The 21,945-nt window shown below is 34.5% G+C and overlaps 1 long non-coding RNA gene and 1 other non-coding gene across 2 annotated transcripts; one reads left to right on the top strand and one right to left on the bottom strand.

Annotated features, from left to right (window-relative positions):
• The first annotated feature begins 8,676 nt into the window (after positions 1 to 8,676).
• LOC131642415 (uncharacterized) lies at positions 8,677 to 9,934 on the top strand. The gene is made up of 3 exons (XR_009295886.1): positions 8,677 to 8,924; positions 9,085 to 9,147; positions 9,233 to 9,934. It is a non-coding gene; the product is annotated as an uncharacterized LOC131642415 (long non-coding RNA).
• Positions 9,935 to 19,975: 10,041 nt separating this feature from the next.
• Positions 19,976 to 20,082, bottom strand: LOC131642416 (small nucleolar RNA R71). Its single transcript, XR_009295887.1, has one exon. It is a non-coding gene; the product is annotated as a small nucleolar RNA R71 (small nucleolar RNA).
• Between the last annotated feature and the right edge of the window lie 1,863 nt (positions 20,083 to 21,945).

Genomic DNA, 21,945 nt, shown 5'->3' with positions numbered 1-21,945 from the left:
ATCTGTTCTCAAATTCGCCACCATGATCACTTCTGACCTTTATGATTTTGCACTCCTTCTCAGATTGGATCTGAGTGCAGAATTCAAAGAACACTGAATGAGACTCATCCTTGTGTTTTAAGAACTTTACCCATGTCCAGCGGCTATAATCATCTACGAAGACTAATCCATATTTCTTCCCTCTGACAAATGCTGTTTTGACTGGGCCAAACAGATTAATGTGCAAGAGTTCTAACGGCCTTGAGGAAGAAACAACATTCTTAGACTTGAATGCAGGTTTGGAGAACTTGCCCTTCTGACATGCTTCACAAAGAGCATCTGATTTGTATTTCAGATTTGGGAGTCCTCTGACCAGATTTAGTTTGTTAATCTGAGAAATCTTTCTCAAACTAGCATGTCCTAATCTTCTGTGCCAGACCCATTGCTCCTCAGAAACAGACATAAGGCAAGTCACCTTCTGCTTCTCAAGATCTGAAAGATCAATCTTATAAATGTTGTTCTTTCTCTTGCCTGTAAATAGGATTGAGCCATCCTTCTGACTTACAGCCTTGCAAGACTTTTGATTGAAGATTATATCATAACCATTGTCACTTAATTGACTTATGGACAATAAGTTATGCGTTAATCCTTCTACAAGAAGTACATTAGTTATGGAAGGAGAGTTACCAAGACTTATGGTTCCATAGCCAATATTTTGCCCTTCTGATCTCCTCCAAACTTGACTTCTCCACCTGGTTTAAGCACCAGGTCTTGGAATGTAGACCTTCTTCCCGTCATGTGTCGCGAGCACCCAGAGTCCAGGTACAATGACATTTTGCTTTTTGTCCTCTTTGCAGCCAAGGATATCTGCAACAGAAATTATCTTCTCCTTAGGTACCCACAATTTCTTGGGTCCTTTCTTGTTAGTTCTCCTCAAGTTCTGATTGAACTTGGGTTTAGCAAAATATTTAACAGGAGGAACAGCATGATATTCTTTAGGTTTGTCAGCATGATATTTCTTAGGATGTGTCACATGCTTCTTGGTGTGAACAGTGTTAAAACTCTGTGCATGTGAAGTGAGCCTAATATCATGTGCATGGCCATATTTGAACTGATCATACAATGGCTTGTATGTGATCTTCAGATCATCAATAGGTTCAAATTTATGTGAGGTATCACCCTCATAGCCAAAGCCAAACCTTCTGTTTCCAGAAACACCATATATCATAGAAGCAAGATGACTTCTGCCAATACTTCTAGATAAGAACTTTCTGAAGCTCGAGTCATATTCTTTCAGAATATGATTGAGACTTGGAATGGATTTTTCTGTTTTAGAAGGAGATCCACTATCTTTGGATAGATTTAAAACTTTTTCCTTCAGTTCAGAATTTTCCACTTCCAGCTTCTTAGTTTCAAATTCAAACTGCTTCATCAGCTTTTTGTATTTGATACTAAGATGAGCCTTGAGTTCCAGAAGTTCTGTTAAACTGGAAACTAACTCTTCTCTAGATAGTTCAGAAAATACCTCTTCAGAATCTGATTCTGATGTAGATTCTGATCCATCATCTTCTGTAGCCATCAGCGCGAAGTTGGCTTGTTCTCCTTCAGAGTCTGATTCTGATTCTGATTCAGAATCATCCCATGTTGCCATAAGACCTTTCTTCTTATGAAACTTCTTCTTGGGATTCTCCTTCTGAAGTTTTGGACATTCATTCTTGAAGTTTCCAGGCTCATTGCACTCATAGCAGACAACCTTCTTCTTGTCAGATCTTCTGTCACCAGAAGATTCTCCTCGTTCAAATCTCTTTGAACTTCTGAAGTTTCTGAACTTCCTTTGCTTGCTCTTCCAGAGTTGGTTTACCCTTCTGGAGATCATGGACAGTTCATCTTCTTCTTCAGATTCTGATTCTTCAGAATCTTCTTCTTTAGCCTGAAAAGCGTTAGTGCATTTTTTAAAATTAGATTTTAATGCAATAGATTTACCTTTCTTTTGAGGCTCGTTTGCATCCAGCTCTATTTCATGACTTCTCAAGGCACTGATAAGCTCTTCCAAAGAAACCTCATTCAGATTCTTCGCAATCTTGAATGCAGTCACCATTGGACCCCATCTTCTGGGTAAGCTTCTGATGATCTTCTTTACATGATCAGCCTTGGTGTAGCCTTTATCCAGAACTCTCAATCCAGCAGTTAGCGTTTGAAATCTTGAGAACATCTTCTCAATGTTTTCATCATCCTCCATCTTGAAGGCTTCATATCTTTGGATTAGAGCAAGAGCTTTAGTCTCCTTGACTTGAGCATTTCCCTCATGGGTCATTTTCAATGACTCATATATATCATAGGCCGTTTCCCTGTTAGATATCTTCTCATACTCAGCATGAGAGATAGCATTCAGCAAAACAGTTCTACATTTATGATGATTCTTGAAAAGCTTCTTCTGATCATCATCTATTTCTTGCCTTGTAAGCCTTACGCCACTAGCTTTTACTGGATGTTTGTAACCATCCATCAGAAGATCCCATAGTTCACCATCTAGACCAAGAAAGTAACTTTCCATGTTATCTTTCCAGTATTCAAAGTTTTCACCGTCAAATACTGGTGGTCTAGTATAACCATTGTTACCATTATATTGCTCAGCAGAGCCAGATGTAGATGCAGGTGGGTTTGTTGGAATTTCACCAGCCATCTTTTACTGAAGCATTTTTCTCTTCCTGAATCTTTTCTAAACACGGTTAAGTGCTTGCACCTTAGAACCGGCGCTCTGATGCCAAATGAAGGATAGAAAAACACTTAAAAAGTGGGGGTTTGAATAAGTGTAGTCTAAAAACTTGAACGATAAAAACAAATTGCACAGTTATTTTTATCCTGGTTCGTTGTTAACTAAACAACTCCAGTCCACCCCCACGGAGTGATTTACCTCACCTGAGGATTTAATCCACTAAGCGCAACAGATTAAAATGGTTTTCCACTTAGCCCACGACTAAGTCTTCTAGAGTATCCTGATCACAACCTGATCACTCTAGGAACAAATGCTTAGACACAAGCTAAGACTTTCTAGAGTATCCTGACCACCACGTGATCACTCTAGTTACAACTGCTTAGACACAAGCTAAGACTTCCTAGAGTATCCTGATCACACTTGATCACTCTAGTTACTTACAAATTAATGTAATCAATTCTAGGAGTATTACAATGCTTCTGAAAAGCTTTAATCACAACAGTGATATTTCTCTTAAAGTTTAAGCTTAATCTCACTAATATATTACAACAGCAATGTAGTGAGCTTTGATGAAGATGAAGTTTCTGAGCTTTGATTTGAACAGCGTTTCAGCAAGTTTATAATCAGCAGATTCGGTTACTTTGCTTCTCATCAGAACTTCATACTTATAGGCACTTGAGAAGATGACCGTTGGGAGCATTTAATGCGTTGCGTATTCCGTACAACATTGTATTTAATGTTTCACTCTTTTGTCAACTACCTCGAGCCTTGTTTACGTTGTGTCTACTGACGTTGCCTTTAATAGCTTCTAACGTTCCTTTTGTCAGTCAGCGTAGCCTGCCATCTTGTACTTGCTTCTGATCTGACGTTTGTGTATACAATGTTTGAATGTCATCAGAGTCAAACAGCTTGGTGCAGAGCATCTTCTTGTCTTCTGACCTTGAAGTGCTTCTGAGCGTGATACCATGAGATCTTCAGTGCTTCTGCTTCTGAACTCAAGTTCTTATGATGCTTCCATAGACCCATGTTCTGATTCTGCTTTGACCATCTTCTGATGTCTTGCCAGACCATGTTCTGATGTTGCATGCTGAACCTTCTGAGTCAAAGCTTCTGAGCGCTGATTTGTGCATACTCTTTATATATTTCCTGAAAGGGAAATTGCAGTGTATTAGAGTACCACATTATCTCACACAAAATTCATATCCTTGTTATCATCAAAACTAAGAATATTGATCAGAACAAATCTTGTTCTAACAAAGGATACCACTTCATAGCTCAAATTTTTTCAAAGAAACTCAAATTTCGAATTCTAAGTTTAAGCTCAATTCAAGTCCAACTAAACAATCAAACACGTTCCTCAAGTGTCCCTGAACATTTACCAACCATTTCCAAACTTCGAACCATTAAGAACACATAACCCTAAGCCACGGTTTGTTCAAACAAAAACTAAAAACGAATTCAATCATACATGCATATTTAACACGATGTAATTGTATATTTAAGTTTAGTTTGATGTTCTGATCATTTCTGGAAGTTTAATTGATGTTTGGATGCTTGTACACGAAGTTGCCATTCTAGGGTTCTTAAGCTCCATTTTAGGATTATTTGATTTAGGAAAAATTAGGAGAAACTAAGGGCATATTTGAACTCAGGGGACAATTTTAAGTTGAACCATGGCCTCCTAATTAGTTTATATTGCTTGTGTAAAGTTTTGATTGTTTGCAGGTCTATAGCTACGCAAAAAACCGTAGCTAAAAGCTTTAGCCACAGTTGCAGAAGCTTAAGCAACGGAAGGGAGGAAGAAGACGAAGTGTGGCAGGCTCTGATTGGCCAGAAAACGCGCGTTAGCAATTTTAAATTCCTTGGATCCAGTGTTTGCGTGCTCATCATAAGCCATGCTTCCTCGCTTCAGCAGCCACATGATCAATCCAGCCAGCTCATCCGACGCACTAGCCTTGCCAGACCACCATAGACCTTATAAATCTACCACACTTGATCCAAATTTAATATTTTTCTTTTTTTAACTTAGTTTTCTTTGTAAAATTATTTAAAAATAGTTTTAAAAATCGGAAAATTATATTAATTTCACTTTTAGGTTAAGAAAATGTTTAATTATTTTATGGTTAAAAAATATTTTATTTTTCTTCATAATTAATTTATTTTGCTAATTAATTAGTATTTATATTTATATATTTGCTTTTTAATTATTTCTAACCTATCAAAAATTCAGAAAAAATATATTTCTTTTATTAAATTCAGTTTATATATTATAGACTAATTTTGGACATAATTAGATTATTTTTTCTCTTTAAGTTACATTATTTGTATAATTATTTGTAATTATTGATAAGTGATTAATTAGGCTTAGAATCATTTTCTGGACTTAGTTAATTATTTAGGGTTACAATCAACTTAGATTTAGGGTTAATTAAGTAATTTTATTCTTACTAACCTTAATTACAGGTGTTTCTACCCGTTCTGCTTCAAAAGCCAAAAAAACATGCACCTTTATCCTATTGCAATTTCAATTCCTAGATAAGTGTATTAGGTTGCAAAATTCATGTAAATAGCGTCGTTTACATTTCTCGCACAATCGATGTAATAGCGTAGATTTACTTTCCGCACTTTATATTCCGCATTTTAATTCCTGTACATATAAAACTGCGTGTATGACAAGAATAAAACTGAAGCGCTAGATCACTAATCCCAAAGACAAAAATATCTGAAAACAAAACACAATCACACTTGCACCTCTTAGGGTAATCCCTGTTACTCTTTTCAAATCAATCATATTGTTTTAAATGCAATTCAAATTTCTGTTTGTATCCAGTTAGGGAAAATTTTCTAAAAGAAATAGGAAAGGACCTTATGAACTTAGGGTAGACCTCCTAATTGCTTACTCAAATAAGAAAAAATCAAAAACAACAAAAGTTCTCGCATATCACTATTTTTTCTCAAAACAAAATTTCAAAAGACTATATTTTGTATAATTCCAAACAAGGATAATTACAAGGTTAAAGATCTTTTTCAAACCATCAAAACATCTTTCAAAGATAAACACTTTGTATACATCCGCACAAGGATCATTACAAAGTTAATTCTTTACAAAATGTTTAAAACCACATACAAGCATTTCAAGCAAATCAAACGATTCAAACAAGTGAGCTAAGCAATTAAGAGCCCATGGATAACCATGGATACATAGGGTACTAACATCTTCCCTTTGTATAACCTACCCCCCGAACCCAAAATCTCTCAAAGGTCTTTTCCTGTTTCTTTTATAAACCTTTCCTTAATTGGATAAAATAAAAGTCGGTGGCGACTCTCTGCTTTTCACAATTCAGAAAAATAAAATAAAAAGAAGAGTCAGTTCTCGTCAAAAAACCGAGGTGAAAGCCCCCTTTTCCCATTTTCTCCATTTTCAACACCACTTTCTTCCACAATTAACCACCTTAAACACCCATTATCTTCCATAACTTCCCCCACTACATTAAAAACCACTTTAAATCTCTTTTCACACCCTATCTTACCGTCTCTATAAATACCTCCACTCTCCATTCTTCTCTTTCACCATCAACAATATTCTTTCAAAACAAACAAATTTCTATTTTCTTCCTCTCATTCATTCAACAAAGCTCAGAAATGGAATTCAATGGGTATGTTTTACGAAATGGCAAGCTAGGAGAAAGACAACAAAAGCTGCTTAAGAAGCTACAAACTGTACCAATCAAATCTACCAGGTACATCGATGAAGATCGTCTTTATACTTTAGCTTTGTATCATAATATTTTTGAACTATTGGAAAGATTAGGTATGCATGATATTTTTTTCCGCCAAAGGACCAACCTACACTCGGCTGACACATGAGTTCTTGAGCTCTTTAATTTATAATGACACGTCTAACACCGCTAGTACCGTAGGTGGAGTTCAATTTAGAATGTTTAATGTTGAATATCAATACTCCACCGACGGTTTAGCCGAATTGTTTAGGATGCCTTTTGGGGACGGTACTATTTGTGAAGCACCTTTGGAAACGGAATGGCCACTTGAAGGCTATGCATTTTGGGCCAAGCTTACAAACCTTAATATTGATTCTTTTGATGGCCTGCTAGCTTCAAGTATCAATAACCCGGCCATTCGTATCTTCCGCTATCTTTTAGCATGCACCCTTTTTGCTCGGGAGAACCCAAACAAAGTGAATGCTAAAGAACTAATAATCATGCAAGCATCCCTTACTAACACCAAAATTAACCCGGTCCCTTTTATGATTGCTCGCATGAAATTTATTTTGAAAAAGGGGGGACCGATTTCTTTTGGTGGTTTAGTTACTACTATTGCTCGTGCCCTGAGTTTGGACACGGAGCTTGCTACTTTATAGCCACTTCCTCCTCGTATTGCAAATTTTAAGTTCCTAAAAGATATGCGCCTTTGCAAGACGAGGAGGGAAGGCGATTTCCATCTTATGGTAAGTGGTACTACTGTACCAAGTATTGTTCTCCCTTGCACTCGACGCACAAATATAAGATTTGAGCGTAACTAGACTTATGACTTAAGTGCTCCCGCTTTCACTGGTCCGTTACCCCCAAATCTTCTTATGGACGAGGGTAACAACACTGATGACGAGTACGATCTGCGTACCCAGTCACCACCAAATTTCACACCATCACACACTGCACCATCTTCTTCTAACCCACATGCAGGTACCGCTCCTAGCTTCTATGTCACTGAGGACATGTGGAGAGAACACATGGCTCGGGAGGTGAGGCGTGATGCTCTCCTCACTACTATTCAACAACAGGTTGCTGATAACATGGCGTTCATGCAAGCCTCCCAGACAAGTAACGCAACCTCACTGCGTACCATTGTGGAGTCTCAGCATGCTTTCTATATTGAGCAGCACCGTCAGCAGGACAGCTTTGCCACTCACTTCCGCCTGATGGAGGCTACCCAAGACACCCTCATAGGTAGGACTCGCGAGCTGCAAGCGGAGAATGCCGCTCTTACTCAGCGTGTGGAGCAAATTTCACTTGACAGAGAGCACCGCCGTCGTAGCCGCAGTCGTCGTTCTAGTCGATTTACCCAGGATGGCGTAGGTACTAGTGAACCCCACTAGCCTACTCAGGTACCTCCTTCCTGCCCTTACTTTTAAGCATTGGGGACAATGTCTGATTTAAGTGCGGGAGGAACCTTTTACTCGCTTTCATTTACTTTCCGTATTTATATTTTGAGTTTTTAGTTGTTTATTTTGTCTATTTAGTTGCCAATGAAATACATGTGATGGACGAGTCATTTTGCATAGTGTATTTTTCAGTTTTCCCCATTTTAACCCTACAAAAAAAATTTTATGCTAAAAAGAATACAATGTATTTCAAAAACCTTCGAGCTATGAGACAAGTTTAAGATAGGGTGTGTTTTGTCCTGGGTACCCTTTTTGAAAAATTGACATCGTTTTTGCACCTTAAACCTTGTAAATATTAGAATTAGTTTCATTTACTCCCTATGTTACGATTTTAATTTTTCACAAAGTCCTTAAGTAGTTTATTTCCGCAGTCGGCTCCGGCCTAAGCTTGCTCTACGTGTAGGTCTGATGAATATAAGTGAATGATCTCTTCTATGCCTTAAAAATAAAATAAAAAAATAAAAAAATAAAAAAAATTGTATGATTGCGACCTCGAGCTAGGAGACCTTCACACGGTCATTTTTTACAAATTGTTGTATACATCCAGAAAAACAAAAGAAATATATATATATATATATATATATATATATATATATATATATATATATATATATATATATATAAGCAAAATTGTGTCTCTGGAAAAGTCTTTTCTACCCCATGCTCTTTTGCAAACACATACTTAATTTTTGTTTTTCATTGTCTTTTCACATTTTATTGTCGGTTATTATTATTATTAAATTGATGCTGATTATTTTATATATAAGTTAAAATAAGTTTGGTACACATTTACAAACTTCTTCTCTCTCTCCCTCCCTTTTTTCTCACGCTCTCTCTCTCCCTTTTTTCTCACGCTTTCTCTGCACCCAACCACTTTTTTTCCTTCTTTCTATTTGCTTGCTACATCTTTTCACATTCCTCTCTCTTTCTTTCTACTTCATTTTCTCTCATTCTTTCATTCACTTAGATGCAATCTCTCACATTCCTTTTTGTTTTTTGTTTTTTTCAGGTAGTAGATATGCAAACTGACTTTAAAACAATATGAAAAATGTAAGTTTTTGTGATTTTAGAGTGTAGATCTGCACATATATGTAACCATCGCAAGATAATATAAATCGATTTTTGTCATTTCTGAAGCTCATGAAAAAAACTAATCTTTTTCATCTTTTTAATATTTTTTAACTTTTGTTTTTTTTTTTTTTTTTTTAAGATTGTAGATCTACAAAATAAAGATGGAAAAGGTTAAACAACACCAATAAAAGAAAAGAAAAGTGTAAGTTTTAATGTTTTTTTGTTTTTTTATGTTGTAAATCTGAGAACCATTTTTTTCATCTTCTTCACTTCTTTTGTTATTTCAGATGGTAGATCTACGGATAAGAAGATGGAAAAATTTTAATATCTTTTTTATTTATTTTGATTTTTATTAATTTTTTGATCTTCTGTTTTGCAATTCATTATATATATATATATATATATATATATATATATATATATATATATATATATATATATATATATATATATATATATATATATATATATATATATATATATATATATATAAATTTAATAATTATTAAGAAGTGTAACTATTTTTTTTATGTTTCTACACATTTAGATTAAGATGAGAAATATTTAGAGAGAGAATGCAATGAAATGTGATGTTGTGTATTTTTTTAAATAATGTGTCTATTATTTATTTAAATTTCATATCTTTTATCATCATTATTATAACTATTATTGGTATGATTATAATAAAACATTTCAAAATTGATTTATCTGGTTCAACCACTTTCTATTTTCTTATTGAATTTTTTTTACTAGATTATGAAACAAAAGAAAAGAAAAAAGAATAGAGAGGAGTAATGAATAAGAAGTGCATTTGCACATTGAAAAATGCAAACTTCAGACATTGAATTGTGTAAACATCAGACACTAGATATTGCAAACCTACATTGGATAGGACAAACCTTTATTGGGCACTTCAAACATAAAAAATACTCCCTCCGTCCCAAATTATAAGAGAAAATCACTTTTTAGATTCATTGAAGAATTAATGTATCTGGTCTTTATATAGACCAAATACATTAATTATTAAATGAATCTAAAAAGTAATTTTCTCTTATAATTTGGGACAGAGGGAGTAATGATTAAATATTTTTATTGCATATTTATAACTATTGTTTAGATATTGTAAGCAAAAAATTATTAATTAAATGATTAATAAATATTTTATTATTATTTTAAGAGTATTAAATAAAGAATAATATATAATTAAAAATAATTATTGTGGACCTACTCTATCTTCTTATACTTTTTTAGAACATGACAAATATACTCAATAATAAAAATATGTCGTGGACCCGCTCCAACATTATATTTATATTTTTAAATTAATATATTTTGCTTTATGCAATATTTACTATAAATAATATAATTTTCAAATAAATAATATAATTTTCAAATAGAGGTACATTTAATTTCAAATAAAACTATATTATTACACTAACATTGAAATGGAATGGAAGTAATGTGTCAATTAAATCAGTTTTAATTTAAATCTATACATTCTTTTTCTATTTTCCATTAAAGTGTATCAAATCACTTTCAAATCAATGTTTTTCTTTTTTCTAAAGGCAACATATATTGTTTACCGAATAATATTACAAATAGTTGTCATTATTCTTTTTAAGCTTGAAGAACTGTTTTGTAATTAAAATTAGTCTTATTTTTCTTAGAAGAAATTTAAATCATTACTTATAAATTATCATTAATCATTCTCAATTTAACTATATGTAAGATTTAAAAATAGAAACTAGGAATCATTAAGTATAAATTATCATTAATGATTCTCAAATTCACATATTTTTTTATTAAATTATTTAAATATAATCAATTATATTAAAGTTTGAATTTATAGTAAGATATAAATATTATTTTGCTTCATCTATATTTAAAAGTATTTAAAAGTTTTATGTGTGTACTATTCATGTGCCTATAGCCTACTATTTATTTTTTACATAGTTATAATAAAAGAGGAGGTGTAGTGCAGATATATGTACTATCTTTTATTTATTATAAAATTTAAATAATATTTGATTTTTTAAAATAGAAAAACTTATAAAAATAAAATATATAACTAAAATAATAAATTCTAATACATATTAAAATATATTTAACGATATTAAATTATATATATGGAAAGAAGGCCATATTATTTTGTACCACTCATTCATACCATACAATTATGATATAAAATTTACAATTATGGTTACAATCATGATTCGTCTTTTGTCAAAAAAAAAATATATACAATGTTTATTATTATTATTTTTATAATATTTGTAACAAAAATACTATATTTTATCATGTATTATTTGAAAATCAGTGAATGCACATCAGTATCCCTGAGAATGTACGAGTACAACAGTACTTGTGCGAATGTCGGGTAACACATCCGTACCGTGCGAACACACAGGTATACCAATATCTGCGCGAACGCACGGGTAAGACACTAGTGTTCGAGAAAAACAATTTAAAAAACAATATGAAAAACAATTTTGATTAACAATTTTATTTTTTAAAAAATATTTCTTTCTTTTAAAAATAAACCAACTCTTTGGATAAAATACATTTATTTGACAGAAGTGTGCGTATCACGTCAGTACCCGTGTGAACGCACGAGTAACACACCAATATTGTACGAACGCACGGGTAATACACCAGTACCATGTGAACGCACAGGTAATCATACTAATATCTTTGCGAAGTGCGAACGCACATGTTTTTAACATTTTTTTTGTACAATTAAAGAAAATAAAACATAATCACAATCTATGTTGTTTAATTCTCCTTGTGGTGACAAACTATGTTGTTTAATCAGGAGAGGCTTCACTGGGAAGTAATCCTCAATTCGGGTCATAGTGCTATAATATATATATATATATATATAATATATATATATATATATATATATATATATATATATATATATATATATATATATATATATATATATATATATATTGTTGATTCCTTGGTTCTATGTTGGCAATAACTTTGGTAAAACAAATCTTATGGAGGGATGTTCTGCGATGATGTCAAGACAGATGTCTTGATATTTCTATGGTTCTGTGTGATTGCTTTATTTCAGGGTGTTGGTCTCTGGGCCTTCCAGCTTTGTAGGAGTATTTGCTTCCTGATTGCATGAAGGCTTCTGGATTAAAATAGATTTTTAGCCATCTAATTTAATTGGCCCAAGCCCTTTTGTGCGTCGCTCTATAAAAAGGAATTGTGAATCCTAATTGAAGCTTTCGGTCAATGCTGCATTAGGTCTTGAGGTTTGAGTGGTTGTTTAAGCGTCATATTTGTTTTGTATGTGCACATTCACAATCCTTTAGGTGTTGAATGTTTTTTTGATCTCCGAAGCTTTTAAGCAAGGAGAGTATTTGCGTCCTCGTAAGCTTTTAAGCATCGAGGAGCAGTTTGTTCTGGAAGAGTATCTTCTGGATATTTTTCTTTTGATTTTTATTTTATCACAGGGGATTGTGATTGGAAGGGATTTGAAGAGGGCCTCAAACCTAAGTGAGACTTAGGTATAAGTCATAGGAAGGGTAGTGATTAAGTGAGAAGGGTAAACTGGGATTGTTTAACTTCGAATTGATACTATCGGATATTGATTTCATCCGGGCGTGGTAGCCCCCAGAGTAGGAATGATTGTTCCAAATTGGGTAAACATATTGCTGTGTTATTTACTTTCTGCATGTTTATTGCTGCTGTGATTATCCTTGTTCATAACTCAGATATCGTGTCGTGACATCTCATTCGACATCTCATATCTGATATTAGAATTTCATATATATATATATATATATATATATATATATATATATATCATTTCTCATCTTATGGTTTTTCATATATATACAATTGCTCATCTTATGGTTTTTCTCGAACGGAGATCTAAGCAGGGTATATATATGACTGATATATATTACAGGTATAACAGATATGATGAAATATAATAGTTATAACAAGTATGATGACAAAAATATAATAGATGCAACAGGTATAACAAATATGATGAAATATAATAGTTATAACAACTATACAGTGAATATGATGAACAATTATTGTGTTAGAACAAGATTGAGAATCTATGTTCAGAATCTAGTTTTGATGATAAGCAAACATATGTATTTTGAAGCAACAATTTTATTACTAATGGTTTCATTTAGTGTGCAGATATTGTGCTATAAACCTCATACAAAATTCATCAAAAAAATAGCACAATGAATACATAAGAAACTGGATCAGATATGAAAGAATACATGAAGAACCAAACATCCAGAAGATTGACAAAGCTAAACATCATTAATCAGATGTTCTGATTAAGAATACGTCAAACAAACCAAAATCAGTAAATCAGAAGTAAAGATGCAACAATGATGAAAAAGACCATTCAGAAGAATATGCAGCAACAACGGTATCACAAGAAGCTTTTGTAATATCAGAAAATCACGCAAGAAGAAAGATCAGAAGTTCTGAAGTTATAAGTTCTGAAGACACAACGCTATGACATACAAGATACAAACATCAACTGAAGTCACATACAAGCCAATGAAGAATCTACAGCTCAACATACATATTAATTAAAATACAAAGAGCTTAGAATCAAAGGGAGAGCCGTTAGAAACATCATCACATGCAAAAAGGGTACAACATTTAAAAAGGAACAACTCCCAAGGTTAAAAGAAGAAGCAAGCTACATGCAGCACATTGGAAAAAGAAAAACCAGAGTAGCACGCCATTGACTGACATCAGGATAAGGTTCTTTCATGGACACAAGCAGCTAATCAATACGAAGCGTTCAAAGCTATACTCAACCAGATTGCAACGACTACATTCCAACGGTAACCACTCATCAAGCTATAAATAGAACCAAACTTCAAACTTGATGTGCATGGAGTGACAATCGTGTATGGAGTCCTTCCATCCTGCACAGAGTGAGAAATCAATCTATCCAGAATGGAGAGTGAGTGATCATCCATCCCTTGAATGGATACGGAGAGAAAAAGAAAATATCCAGTGAGGATCATCCATGCAGATAAGAAGAAAGTGTGCAACCAAAGATATATTCTGCACAAAAGAAGAAGAAAGAATCTGCAGAATGCATTTGTGCATATGTAGATGAAGCAGCTGACCATGTACATCAAACTGAAGAAATTTGAAGACATGCTTCAGAAGATACAAGAGGCAACATATACTCTGTATGTGATAAGCAACAGTGTTGAAATGCACTTATCATATGCATGTACCTTACAAAAGAGAAAATGTGTGAGAAAGCAAACACACATCAGAAGATACACTAATGAAAACACATATTATGTATGTGATCAATCCACCGTGTTGTTATACACTAAACACATGCCTCTGTGAAGAAAGATGGAAATGAAAATCTAGAACGTGAAAGCTTACAAGCTAATTAAATTGCTCCATTAGTGGAAACATACACTATGTGTATGATGATTAAATGTTGAAATATACATCATATGCCTACCATGAAGAAACTCTCAAAGGATGAAGAAGAAAATCTGCTGTTAAGCAGTATCCTCCAATGGGGTTAGAAGATATCCTAGAATACTTGATCATGTGGTTAAATGATCATATTGAAGGACAAAGGAAATAGAAGACACTGAGTTGTTGCTCGTAGAATGTTTCATGTTTACCGATGTTAATCAATACGTCATCAGCTATAATAAGCTTTAAGATCAGTATTGAAGAAACAGAAGCTGAAGATCACTATGAAGAAGCAACTTACTACAGCTGCTACTCTAAATCCGCTTTTAGAAGATCATTTGAAGAAGCAACTCAAAACAGAGATGATGCTCTGAATTTGCTTAAAGAAGAGGCTGAAGATCAAATCAAAAGCATTCAACAATAGAGCTGTTCCTCTAAATAAGCTTAAGAAGATTTGCAGAAGAAGATCAAGACGGAAGCATCAAACTTAAGAGCTGCTGCTCTTTATCTGCTTCCAGAAGAAGAAGATCTCACCTAGAAGTTGAAGAAAAGAAGACTGCAAGATATTTGATTCTTGTATTTAAATGTAAAACACATAGAGTTGTTGCTCGTAGTGCGTTATATCTTAGGAAACTTCTGATAGATTGTTTAGGTTCCAGAAGTGGCTTCGAGTCAGTGAGTCGTAAACACATGTACTTAGAATAGGAGAAAATATGCTTGAATAAGAAGCACACTAATAATCTCCAGAAGATGCCTTAAGCGACCATTCAAGGTCAGAAGCTTAAGAAGACAATTGGCTGCAGTCAATGTTGAAATCTCTTGGAGACCGAGTGAAGGTCAGGAGTCCAGGAGTCAATGAATGTTATATCTCATGGAGATCACTGAACAATCCATTGCAGTCAGTCACAGCAGGTAGCTGTGCAGGGAATTAGTCACAACGTGTTGTTGTGAAGTTTACTAGATTGATGAACGTTATATCTAGATGGGATCACTGAACGGTTCAATCAACTAGGGGTTAGTCACTCGTGGGTAGCTTGTGCAGGGTTCCTGAGTCAATGGACGATATATCTCGTGGAGATCATTGAACGGGTCATTGTCCAGATTGTAAGTCACAGCAGTTGGCTGTGCAGGATGGTTAGTCAAGATGGGGGATCGTGCAGTTGTAATCATGATTTGGTTATAGTGGATTAAGACCTCTATTGAGAGGAAAATCACCTGAAGAAAATGGACTGGAGGTAGCCTTATTCAGAAGGTGAACCAGGATAAAAATGAATGTGTCTTTTATTTTCTGTACTCCACGTTTTTAACTTAGAACATTCACGCAAAAGTTCTTCAGAAGTGCACCGAGACCAGCCAGAAGTTCTGATTAAACTTAGAAGTTAAAATGAATATCTCATTGGTTATGTAGTTCTACTTCCACATGCTTCCGCAACACTAAAAGCATAACCCAACAGATGAGATAAGATGAGAAAGAAAAGAAATTAAAGAAAAGGATTTTTAAATGATAAAGAACAAAATTCAATCCCCCCTTTCTTGTGTTTTTCTCCACCTTCATATTGATCATGAATGAATGCAGAGAAATGTTTTTGATGTTTTTTAGATGTTTTATGAGTTATGAAATGAAAAGAAAGGTGTTGGGTCTTACACTCTGACTGAGGCCCAGAACATTTATTTTCTATATGAACAAAAGGGTGTTGGGTCTTACACTCTTGATAGAGGCCCAGGAATAACTATTTATGAAAAAAAGTTGAAGGATGTTTTGAAATATGTTTAGGACTTGTAGCTCAAGGAGAAGCCCGTGATTAACTGTTTATGAAAACCAGATGAAAGATGATTGGGACTTACATCTTAAGGAGAAGCCCATGATCAACTGTTTATGAAAAATTGATGAAAGATGTTTGGGACTTACAACTCAATGAGAAGCCCATGATTAACTGTTTATGAAAATTAGATGAAATATGTTTGGGACTTACAACTCAAGGTGAAGCCCATGAATATTTGTTTATGAAAAACATATGAAAGATGTTTGGGACTTACAACTCAAGGAGAAGCCCGTGAATAATTGTTTACGAAAAACAAATGGAGGAAAGTTGAAAATAGTTGAATGTTTATTAGAATAGATGATTGCAGGAAAAAGGACGGGACTCATACTCTAGGAGAAGCCCAATGAGTTTTATTTGAATGAAAGAAGGTGTTTTGATTTTGAAAGTTATTTTGAAGATTTTTTGAAGGAGTTTTGTTGACTGAAAACCTTAAGCGTCTATTTAATTGAGAGTTTTGTAAAACAATTTTTTAATTGATAAAACCAAATTAAATTAAGATAGAAAATATTATTCACACTTAATTAAGACTTAGAATATTAGGTTTTATTCACAAGATTATTTGAAATTGATTAGGTTTTATTTGAAATCAAAGAAAAACTTATTTTTAAAGTATTAAAAATACTAAAAAGTAACACTTTTAAACCTAATAAAAATATGTCAAATAAATAATATTTTTGTGATTCTTTTGTATGATCATAAAATATATGTGATAAATGAAGAGTGTGTGAAAAAATCATTTGAAAATAATTAATTTTGCTATGTTAAATGAATGGGTGAAGTTGTGAAAGAAAATGAAAGAAAATAGTTCTAAAATATTAGGTTTGGCCTTCTAAGGGCTTGAACCCACGCCCTTGGGTTCACCAACTCAAAACAAAACCAGTTGTGCCACGCGCGTGGCTTGTTAAGGGAGTGACTCAAGTTGAATATATTTTAAAACAAGTGTTAAGTGTGTTTAAAAAAAATAAAATGAGCAAAAGGTCTGAGGGGGGGATCGAACCTTAGACCTTGGGTAAGAGAGAGACTTTGGACGCGGGCTTTGGCCACTAGGGCAGACGATGTATTCATTTTAAAACACGCCTTCCATTCAAAATATTATAAACTTGCTTCTAAGTTTAGAAAATGGCGCGACCTCCATCTTCATCTTTAACCTCAAGCTTTTGAAAAATTCAAATTTCTAGCTCTCTCATTTCTCAACCAAATGCAATGATGTAAACATGGATTTCACTCAATTTTCAACAAGGAATATGATGGTGGTGATTATTTTTATTTATTTTAAGTTTAGCTTAAAATTTCACGTATGAACAACTAAGAACCTTATACTAAAATTTTAATCTGAAATGGTGTATATGCATGAATTCATTCAATTGATTGAGGGCTAATGATCCTTATAAGTGCAGAAACATGATGGTAACTCATTTATTCATTTAAATTGCATGAATCGTGGAGTTCAAAGTTTGAGGCTTACCTTCAAAGTGAGAAATCGAATTCTGATTTTAAGGTGTAACAGATGGTATATGATGATCTGGATACCTCTTATGATGATATTAGAAGGTGTTTGATTGCTGAAATTGGTTTGAACCCTTCTAGACAGCTCTGTGATCACACGAAAATGTATCGTATATTTAGCTTAATTTACATGTATTATTTTCCTATTTTATTTCAATTATTTTACTTTATTTTGTATTATGCCGGTATTTTTGTTTTGTTTCAGGTATTTAATAAATCAAGGCTTGCAAAGAAAATAATCAAAGAAATGAGCCAAAATGAAGAGAAAAATACTAAAAGGGGTGCTTAAATGATTGAGGGCGCAAACAAGAAGAAACAGGCCCACGGACCAAGCAGCCCAAGAAGGAGGATGCACGTCACCAAGTGGCCCAAGACGAGTGGTACCCACCAGGCCACGCCGGTCGTCGCCCCCTCTTGCCAGTCGGCACACTTCCTTTCTCTAGTGTGTGACGTTAGTCACACACTCACACTCAGAAGAGCGTCGTCAACCCTATATTTTCTCCGCCTAATTTTCCTCCGTTAAGTCAGCACTGAGACGAAACAATTCAAGATTCAAGATTCCTAAAGCAACTCTATAAATACCCAGCAAGATGATTTGAAGAGGGACGAAGATTTTAACCTACTGCCGTCAAATTTACATTCTCTGCATTCTATTTCCAGCTCAGTTCAAGTGTTTTTCCCAACCATTTTTCAGCAATAGATTTCCACACCGGAAATACTATTGCATTTCAATTTTCTTTCAGCTTCAGAATTTAGATTTAGTTTTAGGAATAGAGTTTGTTTATGCAATTTAATTCCAATTCCGAATTCAAGATTTGGTACTACCAGATTGATATTTTCAGTTCCGCAATTTAATTCAGGTTTTTGTTTTCAGTATTAATTATTGTTTATTATTTATGCTGTATTGTCAATTTATGTCTGGAATATTATTTACCTGCTATATCTGTTCTAATACGTTAATTAAAATAATGTCTGGCTAAATATTTATTACCGGTATGTAAAGTGATATAACTGAGGGAATCTTGTAATGCTTTCGACGTAATTTATTAATGAAAATCTATTTATCTGGTTATAATTTCTAATAATTAATTAAACCGTTTTGTAATGAGAGTTGAAAACGATAGAAGTTAGGATCAATAAAAACGAGAGTTTGAGATTTTAACTGGACAGTAGGAGTTAAGCATTAACCTTAAATACAGCGAGAGCGCTTTAAGATTAATTAGTCTTCATTTGTTTTCAAAAATTATTTTAAACTTTAATTGACACAGCGAGAGCACTCACTTAGGTTTAATAATAAGATCGTAATCAATAAACACGAGAGTGTGAAAGGGAGGTTTTTAAACTAATGATTTCTACGGAAAGATATTTTAAATTACGATTCACGTGGATAGTTTACTAGATCCTCGACGTCCGACTGTTACATACCGGTATAATTCTCTCTTAATTCGATTTAATTCTATTTCCCTATTTCCCTTGTCTGATCCTAATTAATCAGATATTAGCCTTAGATTTACGTAGTAACAATTAAGTACCGTAGGTCGATTCTTAGTCCTTTGGGTTCGATAATCTTTAAAGCTACATGATAGACTGTGCACTTGCAGTCATAATCATAGACATGCCGGTTTTGTAGCGATCAAGTTTTTGGGGCCGATGCTGGGGACTAATTTGGTCGATATCGTAATTAACTGTTACGTTGTAGAGACTAAGGTAAATTTAAATTACTTAATTCCCTTTCTGCATGCCAAGTACTCACTCTCAAAGTGAAGACTTAGTGCTGCCAATTTCCGAACCAGAGCGTTTTATCACTGTACCACGTCGATTACGACGGACTCGCACTCTTGTTCCTAATCCTATTTCTAAACCAGTTGAAGAATCCACCATGGGAGAACTGCTGTGTCCTCTCAAGTCTTACGCCATCCCTTCGCAAGCTGAACCACACAATAGCATTGCTGCTCCTGCTATTGAGGCGAACAATTTTGAACTAAAGCCATCTTTGTTGTCAGCAGTACAACAAAGTCAATTTTCTGGGAGTCCGACGGAAGACCCTAATCTTCATTTGTTGTCAGCAATACGCAGACACTGTAAAAGCAAATGGTGTTAGTTCAGAAGCTATCCGACTACGCCTTTTTCCTTTTTTCACTAAGGGATAGAGCTAGAGCTTGGCTCCAGTCTTTACCCGCTAATTCAGTCACTACCTGGAATGAACTGAAGAAAGTCTTCTTAGCACGATATTTTCCACCTTGTAAGACCGCCATGCTAAGAGCCCAGATAAATGGGTTTAGACAAAAAGACAATGAGTCTCTATTCGAAGGGTGGGAGAGATACAAGGACATGCTGAGACTCTGCCCACATCACGGATTAGAAGAATGGTTAATTATCCATACCTTTTACAATGGTCTCCTATACAACACGAGACTTACAATTGACGCCGCCGCAGGGGGCGCACTGATGGACAAAGCATATACCGATGCATATGCACTTATCGAGAGTATGGCTGAAAATCATTATCAATGGGGAAGCGAGAGAGCTCCGTTAGAGAGAACTTCTAGTGAGAAATCTTCAACGAAGAGTGGTATGTACGAGATAAGCAGCCTTGACCGTGTTAACGCCAAAGTCGATGCCCTAACTCAGAAGATCGAAAAACTGACTGTAGCACCTGTAGCCGCCGTGTCTGCTGTAGCCCCCAATTGCGAAATATGCGGGATGTCTGGATATGCTGCCCCCGAGTGCCATATTTTGGCAGGAGTTTCCCTTGAACCAGTAAACTATGCTCAAGGAAACCCTTACTCAAACACATATAACCCAGGATGGAAAAATCACCCCAATTTTTCGTATAAGAACAATAATGCTTTATATGCGCCTGGACAAGCACCTAGTATACTACCTGGATATCAAAAGGCACCCTTAGCTGCTCCTAACGTCCCTAGGAAATCTAACCTAGAATTAATGATGGAAAATTTCATAGCCACTCAAACTTAGACTAATAAGGACTTCCTAAACTAAAATGTACACACCAATGAGAAAATCAAACAGTTGGCAACTAAAGTAGACGCGTTAGCCACTCACAACAAGATGCTTGAAACACAAATCTCTCAAGTGGCACAACAACAAGCACCTACTGTCGCACCTGCCGGGACGATTCCTGGACAACCACAACCGAATCCGAAAGGACATGCTCATGCTATTATTATGCGAAGTGGTAAAGAGATGGATGAACCAACTGACCCTCGACTTAAAAACCATGCTATGTTCCAAAGCCCTAGTAAATCAACTGAGGAGGAAAGTGGACCCAAGGATAGACCAAGTAACCCAAAAGAGAAAGAGGACAAGGAAGGCGAGACGAAGGAAAAAGAAGCGCCATACGTACCTCCACCTCTCTATAAACCACCTATCCTATACCCTCAAAGATTCGAAAAATATAAAAGCATAAGGCAGTTTATGAAATTTGTCAAACTTCTTAAATAGTTAAACATTACAATTCCTTTTTCAGAAGCTATTACACAAATGCCCTCATATGCTAAATTTCTCAAAGAGATCCTATCAAATAAGAAAAAGATAGAAGACAATGAGACCGTAACACTCACTACCGAATGTAGTGCGATAATTCAAAATAAAATGCCACCTAAGCTAAAAGACCTATGGAGTTTCTCCATACCCTACGAATTTCATAATTATGGAGAAACTAAAAGACCGCATCGGACAGTTTTACATCCCTACGAATTTCATAATTATGGACATAAAGGAAGACGTCAATACCCTTATAATCTTAGGAAGACCGTTTCTGGCCACTGCTGGAGCTATTATAGACGTAAAGAAAGGCAAGATGACATTCAAAGTAGGTGAAGAGAAGGTCGAATTTATTCTAACACAATTCCTTCAAGCCCCAACTATAGAAGATACATGCTATCTAGGGGACATTATTGATGAATGTATAAGAGAGATAGGATTATCAGAATAATCTTACTCTGATGTTATAAAGATTCCAATGCCCCTTATTTTCGAAGATGACAATTGGCGTTCAGAATATCGAGACGATAGCTTAAGAGAATGCTTAGCTTTAACACCCAACCATATGCCTTGCCCTAAGAAACCAACATTGAACCTTAAACCATTACCTAAAACTCTTAGATATGAATTCCTAGACAATGAGCTCAAAAGACCAGTAATAGTCAATGCAGAGTTAGGAGGAACAGAGACTGAAAAACTGTTACAAGTGTTAAGAA

Source organism: Vicia villosa, unplaced genomic scaffold, assembly GCF_029867415.1.
Source record: "Vicia villosa cultivar HV-30 ecotype Madison, WI unplaced genomic scaffold, Vvil1.0 ctg.004982F_1_1, whole genome shotgun sequence".
Classification (NCBI taxonomy): domain Eukaryota; kingdom Viridiplantae; phylum Streptophyta; class Magnoliopsida; order Fabales; family Fabaceae; genus Vicia; species Vicia villosa.
This window is presented reverse-complemented; position numbering and strand designations above follow the sequence as displayed.